The sequence below is a fragment of the Bos taurus genome, chromosome 8 (genome assembly GCF_002263795.3).
Source record: "Bos taurus isolate L1 Dominette 01449 registration number 42190680 breed Hereford chromosome 8, ARS-UCD2.0, whole genome shotgun sequence".
NCBI classification, from domain to species: Eukaryota; Metazoa; Chordata; class Mammalia; order Artiodactyla; family Bovidae; genus Bos; species Bos taurus.
The window spans coordinates 112,172,183-112,185,006 of NC_037335.1; the positions used below are offsets into that span (position 1 = coordinate 112,172,183).

General features: G+C 58.4%; 1 long non-coding RNA gene across 1 annotated transcript; it reads right to left on the reverse strand.

The window, feature by feature from the left end:
* Positions 1–446: 446 nt before the first annotated feature.
* LOC132346027 (uncharacterized) lies at positions 447–9,571 on the reverse strand. Its single transcript, XR_009495726.1, has 2 exons — positions 2,114–9,571; positions 447–1,657 (listed from the first exon to the last, which is right to left on the reverse strand). It is a non-coding gene; the product is annotated as an uncharacterized lncRNA (long non-coding RNA).
* Positions 9,572–12,824: the final 3,253 nt, after the last annotated feature.

Genomic DNA, 12,824 nt, shown 5'->3' on the forward strand with positions numbered 1-12,824 from the left:
GCCGACAGCGGACCCCAGCACTCGCCAGGGCCAGGGGGCAGGTGCTCCAGGCCCGCCCCAGCCTCCTCCCCTTGGGACTGAGTCCCGGGCCCTCATGCCCCTGCCCCGCGTTTGTGTCTGCCCTTGTTCACATCCTCATTACCTGAGCTATTCTTGTGACCCTGCACTCCTCTGCTCCCTGCCTCAGCCCCTGGCAACTGACCGCTCTGGGAAAGTGCTCCGCGTGGCTGCCCTCCACTCCCTACGTGTCTTTCCTGAGCTCTTAGGTCTCGGCCAGTCACAGACTCCTTAGGGGCCCCCCTCCCTGTGTCTCCATGAATTCCTACTTGGCACAGATACACTATGGCCGCTCCCCAGCCATAAGAAAGAAGGACACAGTGCCATTGGCCGCGACAGAGATGGACCCAGAGATGATCATCCTAAGAGAAATAAGTCAGACAAAAACAAACATCATAGGATATCATTTATATGTGGAGTCTAAAAAACAATACAAGTGGACTTACAAAAGAGAAAACAGCCTCACCGGCGACAGAAAACAGACTTACGGTTGCCAAAGGAGGACGGTTGTGGGGAGGGGTAAACCAGGAGGCTGGGGTTTACATACACACACTACTGTATGTGAAACAGATAACTAATAAGGACCTACAGGGTAACACGGGAGCGCTACTCAACAGGCTGCAATGGCCTAATCGGAAAATGGTCCAGATGCCCTACGTGCGAGACGATGAGGCTGCTGGAACTGTGCAGAGGCCTAAATATGGTGCATAGTCGAATCACTTTGCTCCATACAAGGAGAAGGCAATGGCACCCCACTCCAGTACTCTTGCCTGGAAAATCTCATGGACCGAGGAGCCTGGTGGGCTGCAGTCCATGGGGTCGCTAAGAGTCAGACACGACTGAGCGACTTCACTTTCACTTTTCACTTTCACGCATTGGAGAAGGAAATGGCAACCCACTCCAGTGTTCTTGCCTGGAGAATCCCAGGGATGGGGACCCTGGTGAGCTGCCGTCTATGGGGTCGCACAGAGTCAGACACGACTGAAGCGACTTAGCAGCAGCAGCAGCTCCATACAAGTATTGTAAATCAACTATACCTGCGTGCGTGCTAAGTTGCTTCAATCCTGTCCAGCTCTGCAACCCCATGGACTGCCAGGCTCCTCTGTCCATGGAATTCTCTAGGCAAGAGCACTGGAGTCGGTTGTTATGCCCTCCTCCAGGGGATCTTCCTGACCTACCACTCCATAAAATAAAAACTGAATTTACGAAGTCACTGCTGATTCTGCTCTTCATTTTTCATCAGCAGTGGCTCCACTGCTCTTCAAGGTGAAGATCTTCACCAAGAGGCTGATTGTGATGATCTTGTTTTTGCAAATAACGTATCTGAAGACAGAGGTGAGACGATGAGGTCGCTGGACAGGGTTAGAGGCCGCGGGCCTGGGTTCGGGGAGCAGGGATCCCGCTGCCAGCCGCCGCGTGGCCGTGGCACCCCCCGTGGTCACTGTGGCTGCCATCCTGGCCCCCGGGGTGGGATGGTGCCCTTTTGCCATGTGCCCTGATGCCAGCAGCCCTCCTCCAGAGGGGCGGGCTTGCCGCCCCTCACTGAGCAGACGAGGAATGTGCTTCCTTCCAGCTTCCTCTTGGCCACAGAGACAGAGACCTGGAGAAGAGAGACCCCAGGTAGGTCTTGCAGGGCCTCCCATGATTTTCCTAAGAATGAGTTGAAACAGCCCCACCATCCGTTCTCCTTAAACATTCTGTTTTCAGGTCCAGGAAAAGCCCTAGAAACTTCATTTTCTTCTCTAAATCTTACAACGAGTCCACTCTAAACTCCAGCCTACCCACTGGATGACCAGGCACAACCCCTGGAGTCAGGCCTCCGCTGGCTTTCTGGAGCACAAGGGACTCCAGACCTACAGATTCGTGGGAGCTGGGGAGGCAGCTGGACCGGGTCAGCAGGTGCGGACCATGGGGAACGTGACCGTCCGGGCCTCGGTCTGGTCCAGCTCTGCAAACTGCCCATAAGCCCCTTTCTACCCCTGGCGAGACCCTGCAGGGCCTGGGGGAGCCCAGGTGCTCTTGGGCTCTGGGTCCTTCCCTCCCCCCCGTGACTCACCCATGGCCGGCAATGCTGCAGCCTCGTGGGGTCAGAGAACAGGAAGGAGACCGGCTCTCGGGGACGATGTAAGCTTCACCTGTGGTTTGGGTATTTCAAGGACTTCCCTAGTGGCTCAGTGGTAAAGAATCCGCCTGCCAGCACAGGAAACATGGGCTCAATTCCTGGGTCAGGAAGAGCCCCTGGAGAAGGAAATGGTAACCCACTCCAGCATTCTTGCCTGGGAAATCCCATCGACAGAGCCTGCAGGGCCACAGTCCATGGGGTCGCAAAGAGACAGACACGACTGAGGGACTCGACAACAACACAAGGGTGTCTCAAACATCACCCTTTCGTCTCTGGGCCCTGAGAGTTTCTTTGATTTCTTTCTTGTTCGTTACAAGAGTCAGTGTGCTGGGGGGAAGCCAGCTCGCTCTGCGTTCTTCTCCTGACACCTCCATTCCACCTGCCTGACTTTTGGCCTGGCCTGACCTCTCCGGGTTCCCTTTCTCTTCGTGTGAAACAGGACAAAGAGCGCCTTCCTTGTGCAGTGAGACGTCCCTGGGTGTGGATTTCCTCTTCACGTCCACCCCTGGAGACAGACACTGAGTCTTGTTGACGCCAGGAGATGTTTCAGAGACTGAGCTGACACCCTCTGGCTGAAACGCAGAAGGTGTACGTGGAGTCCCAGCATTATAGCCTAGAGCCGTTAGAATCTCGTTGCCAATGATGAGCATGGAGCTCAGCCCGCGGAGGGGACATGAACTTCCCTAGGAAGTCCGTGGGAAAGCAAGGGCACTGGGGGAGGCCAGCCGTGGGCGAGCGCCTCTCTGCGTCCTCTCACAGCTGCCCTGACTCAGCGGAAGACGTGGATCTCAGTGGCCTCCAGGGCCCCGTCACTGGCTCCCCAGAAAGACGAGCGCTGTGCCCCTGCACCAGGCACCTCACGGCTGGGAAACCGCTGTGATCAAGTGGCCGGGGCAGTGCCCCCTGCCGGGGCCGCCCCCGTGGGCTGAGGACACAGCCCCTCACGTGCAAAACCCCTCCTGGGGAGCGAGCCGCCCTCCAGCAATAGGGGTCTTTGGGAGGGGGTGGGCATGCTGGCCACACTCAGAGCCAGGGTGCAAGCTGTCATCACGCCCGTGTTCAAGTCCCTCACGGGCAAATCACGCCTTTAACTACAAGGGAGCCGAGGTCCTTGGCAGGGACAGCCGGCAGCCATCGGTCACCTTGCCCTCCGTTGGGGTTTCTCATCTCAGGGCAGCGGTCGGTGAAGCTTATGAAACTCAATGTGCTTCCTGCAGATTTGCCCGCGGTGCCCTCGTGGGAAGCTGGTTTCCTGGCATTCTTGTGATCACTGGTGCGCAGGAAACCATTAGCAACCTGGATTGTCCATAAACCGGGAGCGATGGCTTCAGGCCCATGCAGGCTTCTGGGATCTCCCAGCCGGGGCCACGGGACCTGCAGTGCCGTTCCGTCAGGAGGCTGGGCGCTGGGGCTCTGGGAGGCGTCCCCGGTGTTTGGCTGGAGTTGGAGCTGTTGGCGCTAAAGATTAGTCCCAGAGCCACCGGTGCGCGCTATCTGGGCCTGACCTTGCCCAGGGCTTTCCTCTCAGCAGACGGAACCTCCTGACCATGTCCATCCCAGCCTTCTGGTCCACCTGCCGCCCCAGCCCAAGGCTTCATCCTGCAGGGATTCCCGTTCCCGGGACACGGAGCCACGAGAGACACTGATCCAGGCAGAGCGGCCGGCGTCCCGGGGCTGCATTTGCTGGGTCCTCATCCCGCATCCTGAACTCCCTGCAGCGGGAGAACGGACCGCCGGACAGACCTATGTCTGCTGGGGGCAGGCCGGCGGAGTCCTTGTTCCACACGCTGTCGCATCAGTCCGTGGATTTCAGGCCCGCAGCTGGCCCCGCCACGTCCCGGGACCCTCGCCTCCTCCTTGCTGGCCCCGCCTCCACCCCGCCCCTCTCTCGCCCTGTCCGCTCTGTCCAGGATGGCAGTGCATCGGTTTTGAACTTGGAAACTGGTTGATGTCTCAGACGACAGGGACATCTTGGGGGCGGGGGGAGATGCTGGCCATCCCACCCAGCTCAGAGCGGCCCCCAGCATCCCAGGCAGAAGCCCCCATGCTGGGCAGAGGCCCGGTTGGATCTCCAGTCTCACCTGAACACCCTCCGGGACCTCTGTTTGCCCTTCGCTCAGCTCGGCGACCTTCTCGGTGACCCGGAAGCCCCGACTGAGGGGCTCTCCTTTCCGCAGCCTGCCCCTCCCGCCACCCTGCACTTGGGGCTGTCCATCATCCTGCTTCTGCGGCGGAAAGTCGAGCTGGCCGAGGCTTCTGCCTGTGCCTGGAGGGCGGGCCCGCATAGTGGGTCCGGGTGTCTCGCACACCCCAGCTCGACCTGCCCCGACCTTCAGATCCAGAGCGCCTTCTTCTGGCCCTGGCTCATCTCCATCAGTGCCCTTCACACTCACATCCTCCGCCAGCGCGTCTCCCTGGTTCACGCCTGTGTCGTGGTGACTGGGTCCGCCTGCCACATTCCCAGTAAGAGCGCATCAGTGAAGTCAAAGCCGCTCAGTCATGTCTGACCCTGTGACCCCATGGACTGTACAGTCCATGGAATTCTCCAGGCCAGAATACTAGAGTGGGTAGCCTTTCCCTTCTCCAGGGGGTCTTCCCAACCCAGGGATCGAACCCAGGCTTCCCGCATTGCAGGCGGATTCTTTACCAGCTGAGCCACTAGGGAAGCCCATGCGTGCATTCGGGCAGCAGGAACCTAAGCTGGAGTCACGTTCTCTACAGATCGGAGCCTCTGGAGCGGGGCAGCGTGAGTCCCCCTCTCTGCTGCGCCGGCCTGGTGGTAGGGCCCTTGTCCCATGGACAGGACCCTCCTTCCCCACCACATCGGCCGCTGCTCTGACAGGGGGCTGCCTCTGTGTGAGTGTTTCTGGGTTTATGCCGAGTCCCTTTGCTGCAGCCTGCGCCAGTGCCCACTGTCCGAGCTGGTGCAGGGGTGCGAGCATCTTCTCGACACCTGGGTGGAAGTGACCCAACTGAGTCTCTTCTGCAGGACCCTCCATGTCCACAGGGTCCTGGCCTTTTTTGGTTTCAGCCTGTTGACTCCCTGCAGCGGTTAGGGCTGGCATCGCATTGAATCTAGAATTCAATCTCAGTTCAGTTGACTTTGTAAACACTTAATCCTCCCATTCATAAACATGACATATTCCTACATTTTTAAACGGCTTCTTTAATAGGCTTTGGCAAGGATTTATGGTGTTTTCCAAAGATTTTGCGTTCTGTTTGTTTCCTTTCCATCTTCGATGGCGTTGGGTGCCCTGCTTGGTCTTGGCCTGGATGGTGATTTGTAGGTGGTCAGCCTCTGTTCTTTTTTTTTTTTTTTTTTTTTGCATAAATAGAGTTGGTACTCAGAAACGGTTTGTTGTTTGGGAATTTTGGAATCTAATTATTACCGTAAACTCAGGACCATTTTTCTGCCTTCTTTATGCCATTTTGAAGATACTACTTTTGCAATGTGTAACCACACCAAATTATCTAATTGAGCAACTTCATGGTTCAAAATGTCGAAAGTTCACAAATGATAGTTTTTGCTTGTATCGCTGGACTGTTAAGCCTGGACAGTACAGACGGCTTCCTTTGTGTTAACAATAGCTGTCTTGGTAACAACACGGCTCAGTCTGAGGGCCCCGGTTACCTTCACAGTCTGAACGGGTCTGTAGAGTCGCCTGCACTGAATCATCAGACTTCTGTCCGGAAGTGTGCAGCCTGCTTCCTGTAGCCCGTTGCTGACTGCCCGGCGCAGGACGGGGTTGGGGGTCAGAGAGCAGGTGGCACCCGTCTGCAGGTGAGCCTCCGACCTGGCGCAGGTGATACACAGGCTCAGCTCCGTGTCTCCCTGATTCTCGTCCAGCCAAGCAAGCCCAGCCCTGACTTGGCAAGTGGCCTCTGTCTGCAAACTTCAGAGGGGCCGAAGTCTCGGGGTCCCTGGGGCGGGTGCTGGTCCAGCCCCACTGGATGAGCTTTGTTGTTTGTTTCTGTTCTTAGCCTCGCCAGGACAGAGGGTGTTTGAGTCACCATGGGAACCTCCAACACAAGGACGAGGGGTGGGCCCCGAGGCGGTCACTGCTGTCAGGAAGGCTGGCTGCTCAGGGAACAGCTCGCAAAGCACTCTGACCCAGCAGGAGGTCAGCAGAGCTGTGCGTGCACCCCAGCGGGTAGATAGCTGACTCTGCTCCCAGGGGTGCGATTCCTTGAGCCTGAAGTACTCGAGTCATGGTTTCCTTGTTCTCCTTGGCCCTGCAGACGCAACTGAGAATGACCGTCAGGGCGGCATGACCAGCCCTGGACACACCCAGGGGACAGCCCGCAGGGCTGGAGGCTGTGAGGACAAAGGACAGGTCCTCAGAGCTGCTGAGGGCAGGCTGGCCACCACGGGGCTGGCCAGGTATTCCCAGACCCTCCGGGCTGACTGACCTGCTCCTACCTTCAGGCCAGGTGCTGGGGAAACCTGGACATGGCTCCCGGAGGTGATGAAACAGAGGTTGGTGGTTCTGCTCCAGCTGACCTGGGGCCAGCCTGGGGTCACTCTGGTCAGCAGAGGAACACACAGCCTCGTCCTGTGCTTCTGTGCAAGGACGCCATACTAATACAGACGGCTGAGGGACCATGCTCTCTCGGCCAGCAGCCCGGCACCTGCAGGACGCTCAGCTGACGTGTGTTTGCTCCTGAGGCACGTCACTGCCTCCTGGACCATGGACCCCCAGGCCGCCCTGCCGCGCTGTGCTCGGGCCACTTTAAATACAGACATCACCCCGAGCACAGAACTACGACAGCACCCAGCGGGGGTGAGGGAGCCCCTGTGCCCAGGCCAGCTGGAGCAGAGGCTGTGCTCGGACCTCGGCTGGGCGCGGAACACGCCCAGTGATGCCCGTCGATGGCCTTGAGTCTCAATTCGGGGTCACGAATGCGTCTCAGAAAATAGGTGATTTGCAGACGTGGAGGAAACCGAGGAGGGAGGTGGCTGACCCCATGGGGGTCAGGGGGCGGTGGTCCTGGTCGAGTCTGGCGTCCCCTGCTGGCCCCGACAGGGAGCACTGGTCCCGTCAGGGGGCGGTGGTCCTGCCGAGTCTGGCGCCCCCTGCTGGCCCCATCAGGGGGCGATGGTCCCCGCAGGGGGCGGTGGTCCCGCCGAGTCTGGCGCCCTGGCTGGCCCTGTCCCCTCCGTGCAGAAGCTGAGTGCAGGGATGCATCTCCGGTTCCTGCTTCATCCAAAGGGGCCGCCCTGCTGGGTCCCAGGGCTCTGTTCGCAGCCCCCCAACCCCCTGCTTGGCCGTCTCCACGGAGGACATTTCACCTGGAGCGGAGGGACCACGAGCTCCCCAGCGTCTGAGGGGCCAGGGACCTGGCACGTCCCCGGAAGCAGGTCTGGGCTCCCTGAGCTGACCCAGAAGCTCCCATTTTCCCACGGAGCTGCTGCAGGGCTGACCGCCTCCCAGGCCCTCCGGGGTGGACCGTCCACCTCCCAGTGCCTCACGCTCTGAGTCAGAGCAGGAAGCGCACACATTCTGGCTGGAAACGAGCAAAACCAGTCAGCGCTCCACACACACGGAAGCACTCCCCCGGGCGAAACCGCAAACCCCGGGAAAGATCGGTCTCGACAACCATGTCAGCCCAGGCGTTTCCAAATGAAAATTGTTTTTCCAGTTTGGGGGTTGGAGAAAAGTGGATTTAAACACTGCCAACAAAAAATAGTTCACATGGCAGTTTGAGACAACTCTATTTTCTCAAGAAGGATTTTTACAGCCCAGAGCCTAACTTAGAGAGATTTAAATGAGCTTGTGCTCAGCGTCCGAGGTGTTTGTAGAAAAGAGAAGAGAAACTACCGCCAGCCCACCAGCGAGCTGGGTCCACCTGCACGGAGACTCACGGCAGGACCCCCAGGGTTGCCATTGTCACCAGTTAATTAATAATTTTATACTGGTATATAGTGGGTTTACCATAGTGAATTGCTTTCATAAGCACAGCACAGTGATTTGGTTTTATATATGTGTGTGTGCATTTATTTGTATCCCTTTCGATTATTTTCCATTTTAAGTTATTACAAGAGGCTGAATCCAGCTCCCTGTGCTATGCAGTGTGACCTTGCTTATCTATTTTACGGTGTGCATACGTTAATCCCAAACTCCAAATTCATCCCTCCCTCAATTGTCCCCCCAGGTAACCATACACTTGTGTTCTCTGGTCTGAGTCTGTTTCTACTTTGTAAATAAATTCATGTGTACCTTTTTTTCCCTAATATATTTTACATGTGAGTGATACCACATGATATTTCTCCTTCTCTGTTTGACTTCCTTCACTTGGTATGATAATCTCTAGGTCCATCCATGCAAATGGCATCATTTCATTCTTTTTTATGACTGAGTAACATCCCCCTGCCTGTACCTAGCGCATCTTCCGTCCCCATTCCTCTGGTGATGGACACGGGCTGCTTCCACGTCCTGGCTGCAGTGAACACTGGGCTGTGTGCATCTCGTCAAGTGTATTATCACCATCATCACTGCAGTCCCACTGAGCCTGAGAGTGACCCAGGCGGCTGGAGGGGGCGGAGTCTGGGCCCCATGCGGGACACCCAGGCTCAGAGATGGGAGCGGTGTTCAGGGAGGCTGCTCTGAGCGTCCCTTTGACAATGGGCAGGGGAGTAGAGCTCTGGGACCAGCTGCTGTCCGCTCTGGACCCGCGACTACCCACCTGCTCTCTGCCTTCAGTGCCGAGCTGCCGGAAGCAACTGGAAGGCTCCTGTGAAGCCCGGCACCGCCTATTCCCCTCGCCAGCGGATCTGCAGGTTTGTGGAGTTCGGGGGATGAAACAGCAAGTTCTCTGTCCTGAAATAACCTCCCAGGCCCCAGATGGAGTCGCTCCTCCCGGGACCCTCAGGAGCGTCCATGTAGAGGTTCCGCTGCCCCCAAGCCCAGTGCCGTGGTTGGCACACCCCATGCGCCAGGCTGGCACTGGGCTCCTCACCCCAAACAGGGCCAACAGGCACCCCAGACGCTCCCTTTCTGTTTCTCTTTTTCAGTCTTTCTTTTTGCAAAAGGTTCCTGCCCCCAGCCCACCCCTCTGCCAGTTCTCCCAAAGCAGGCTCTCCGCTTGGTGCCATGCTGAGTGACCTTTGCTGCCGTCACTTAAGCGGTCCCTCGACTTCACTTCCTGTGACACCCCCAAGCTTTGCCGGCCAGGGCCTCTCTGCACACCTTGCCGAGGAGGGGGTTCTGTGTTTCCCGGTTCCCGCAGGCACCGGCGGATCGCGTCTATCCGTCTGTACTGAGCCTGTGCAGTGACAGACGGACAGAAGTAACTGCTGAGGTGGCCGGGCTGCTGATCGCAGGCAGGCCTCGGAGGTGGTCAGCCTGCCCCCACTGATGAGGCCTGGGGCCCAGGGGAGGCCAGTGTGGAGCCTGGAGGGCAACTGAGGACCCCAGACTCCCGCTCTCGAGGGGTGGGGCAGGGTGGGGGAGCAGCTCTGAGACTCAGAGTCCACCAGACTGGGTAATTTTCCTTATAAAGTTCAGTAACACACAACGGCAAATGTAAGTGACCCTCTTAGCCCTGGTTGGGTCTGTAACATGAGAGGAAAGTCATTTATGAATCTGCAGAGACGGATTCCGGCTGGCATGCGTGGTAAAACTGCACAAATCACCTCGCGTTCTCTCTGGCAAAGACGTGAGCCGCTGCCAAGCTCAACACCCCACCCTCCTATTTCCCCCAAACCTTCGTTTTCTGGCAGTAGATCGTCGCAGCCTCAGCCTCCTCCCCTTCCTCTGAATTTCTGTGGTCCGCCCTGGCAATGGAAACTTCTGAAGGAAGCATTTCTTACAAAGAGTACCATGTCCCCCTGGCGATGAGCTGCCCCAATGCAGGTTGCTGTAAATCCAGGCCTCAGGACTGAGAGTGGCCGCAGACTGCCGTCCGCCCCAGGAGTGCAGATGGCGATGGTCAGGGAGACCGGGCAGTGAACGCGGGCCGGGAGGGCCAGGAGGGCAGCACCCCCCCACCACCGAGCACAGGCCCAATGGGGAGACCGCCTGGGTGCCGTCCACAGGCAGGGTGCCCCGTGAGGGCCCCGGGGCCGTGGCCAGAGGACACAGCGGCACACGAGGGCCATGCCCCGTGGGGCTGCCTGCCTGCACTGGGAGAGCACGCTTGCCGTTTCTCTGGTGGCATTTAGCGCACCTGCTCGCTCACCTCCGACGTGTGGGGCTGGGTCCTAACGCTGCGCACCCCGGGAGAGGCCGGGAGAGGCCTCAGTGGATGGGAGCCCCGGAGAGGCCGCAGCCGCAGGCGGTCCATCTGGCGGCCTGCCGGCGCCCACGGGGCGGGCCCGCTGCGCTCTGGATCAAAGCGCCGCGGCCTGGCCCCAAAACAAGTTTCGGAAACTGGAACCCGCTTCCTTACGTCTGCGGAAAACATCTCCAGGAGCGCCTCCACCCACTAAGAAAATAGGTTTCCCAGCTGAGGTTTCCACTGCAGCAGCAGGGCCAGTGTGGAGGGACCGTCTCCGGCTTCCCAGCAGGCCAGCCTGGGGGTCTGTGGGCTGACCGGGGGAGCCGCGCGCGGACGCGGTCGAGCCTGCACGTCCGCACCGTGCGGCGCCCCCCGCCCCGTCCCTGCCGGGCCTGGGGGACGAGCGACCACCCTCGAGAAAGCTACTCCCACCCCCACCCCCACGGCCGTGGGGCCAGAGGCGCAGCCTTGAGGGGAAGCTGGGACAGAGTTGCCTTTCTCCAGCGCAACTTCCTGACCCAGGAATCAAACCAAGGTCTCCGGCACCGCAGGTGGCTTCTTTACCAGCTGAGCGACCAGGGAAACGGGCAGCTTAAAGTGCTACCCACTTCTTTTGCAATGAAAGTAGTAAATGCAAAACTCTAACAGAAGTCATAACAGAAGTCGCCCGACCCTGGGCTGAAACATGCGCGGCCCTGGGGATTTCCGGGCCCCGCGGCCCTGCCTCTGAGGATACTTTCTCGCCTCCATCCTCCCAAAGCAGCGGGGACACATGAGCCGGGGCTCAGCCGCGTATATGCGTCGCAGGACGCGGGCTCTAAAGAGGGCGCTGCAGGGGGTGGGGCCCGTGGGGCGCGAGGTGTGTGGATGGACTCTGGGGTGGCCATCCCTGGGGGGAGCCCCACTTTCATTCTTGGAGATTTTGACGCACTGTCTACACAGTCTCGATTCTGCTGTGCATTTACTTTTTTTTTTTTCATCTCATGAGCTCAGTTCCAACCAAGCCGAGTGTATTTCACTGCAGAGGGTCCCTGGACACAGATTCCCCTTCACCCGTGGGGGAGGCCGGGGGTAGGAAGGCTTCGTGCAGGAGGGGACACTTGCGAGTATTTCATTTTGTCTTCAGACCTCCAGGTAAGATGCCTCCTGCAGTTTATCACTGATTAAAAACAACTCTTAGAATGTTCGCAGTGAAATAAACTCTCTGACTCCCACAGGAATCTTTCTGAGAACATCCCCTCTATGGGAAGTGTGTTTTGTCCCGAAGTTGGGGCACCTGGCAGGGTGGCCCTCACGGTGGGTGCATGCCTGTGGGGTCCCCGGAGGACTGGGTGGGATGGAGGGGTTTGGAGCAGAGCAGAAGGGCGCTGACACGCACTGGCACCCTGCCTCATTCTCTGGGCCTGTTTCCTGTCACTTGAGCCCTGCTCTTCAACAGCCAAGTCAGAGAAACGCTGCTGTGTCCAGGGACACATTTCACGGCTGAAACTCATTGTGGATAAGTTCGCTTTCAGCCTAGAAGCCTTGTGAATAAGCAGAGAAGGCGATGGCACCCTACTCCAGTACTCTTGCCCGGAAAATCCCATGGACGGAGGAGCCTGGTGGGCTACAGTCCATGGGGTCGCTAGGAGTCGGAGACGACTGAGCGACTTCACTTTCACTTTTCACTTCTATGCATTGGAGAAGGAAATGGCAACCCCCTCCAGTGTTCTTGCCTGGAGAATCCCAGGGAAGGGGAGCCTGGTGGGCTGCCGTCTCTGGGGTCACACAGAGTCGGACACGACTGGAGCGAGTCAGCAGCAGCAGCAGCAGCAAGTGTGGAAAAGCGCTAACAACCCAAGGGCTTTCGGGATCTTGGACCAGCCCCCAGGAAAAGCAGAAGGGCACGGACGCGCTGTGCGTCCTTAAAGGCTGCGGCGCTAAGAGTCTGCCCCACACATCCACCCCCTGTCCTGAACCCTCCACTTCCCCTTTGCTTATACAGACGAGCCTGAATTCCACCCCAAGTTCAGATGGTTCTTCAGGATGTCGGTCCACCTTCCTCTCAGTCTGCTGGCTTCTGAGTAAAGCTGCTATTCCTTCCCCATCACCTCACCTCTTGACTTGCTGGCCCGCTGTGCTGTGACCCCAGTGGGACCTGGCCCCTCGGGGTGACAGCTGACAGGGACGGTGGTGACACGGGAGTCCCAGGAGAGGAAGCGGGTAGAGGCAGAGGCCGCCCGTGTTCGAGGCACAGATTGGAAAAGACCCTGATGCTGGGAAAGACTGAAGGCGGGACGAGAGGGGACGACAGAGGATGAGATGGCTGAGTGGCCTCACTGACTCAATGGACGTGAGTTTGGGTAAACTCCGGGGGTTGGTGATGGACAGGGATTCCTGGCGAGCTGCCGTCCACGGGGTCGCAAAGGGTTGGACACGACTGAGCGAC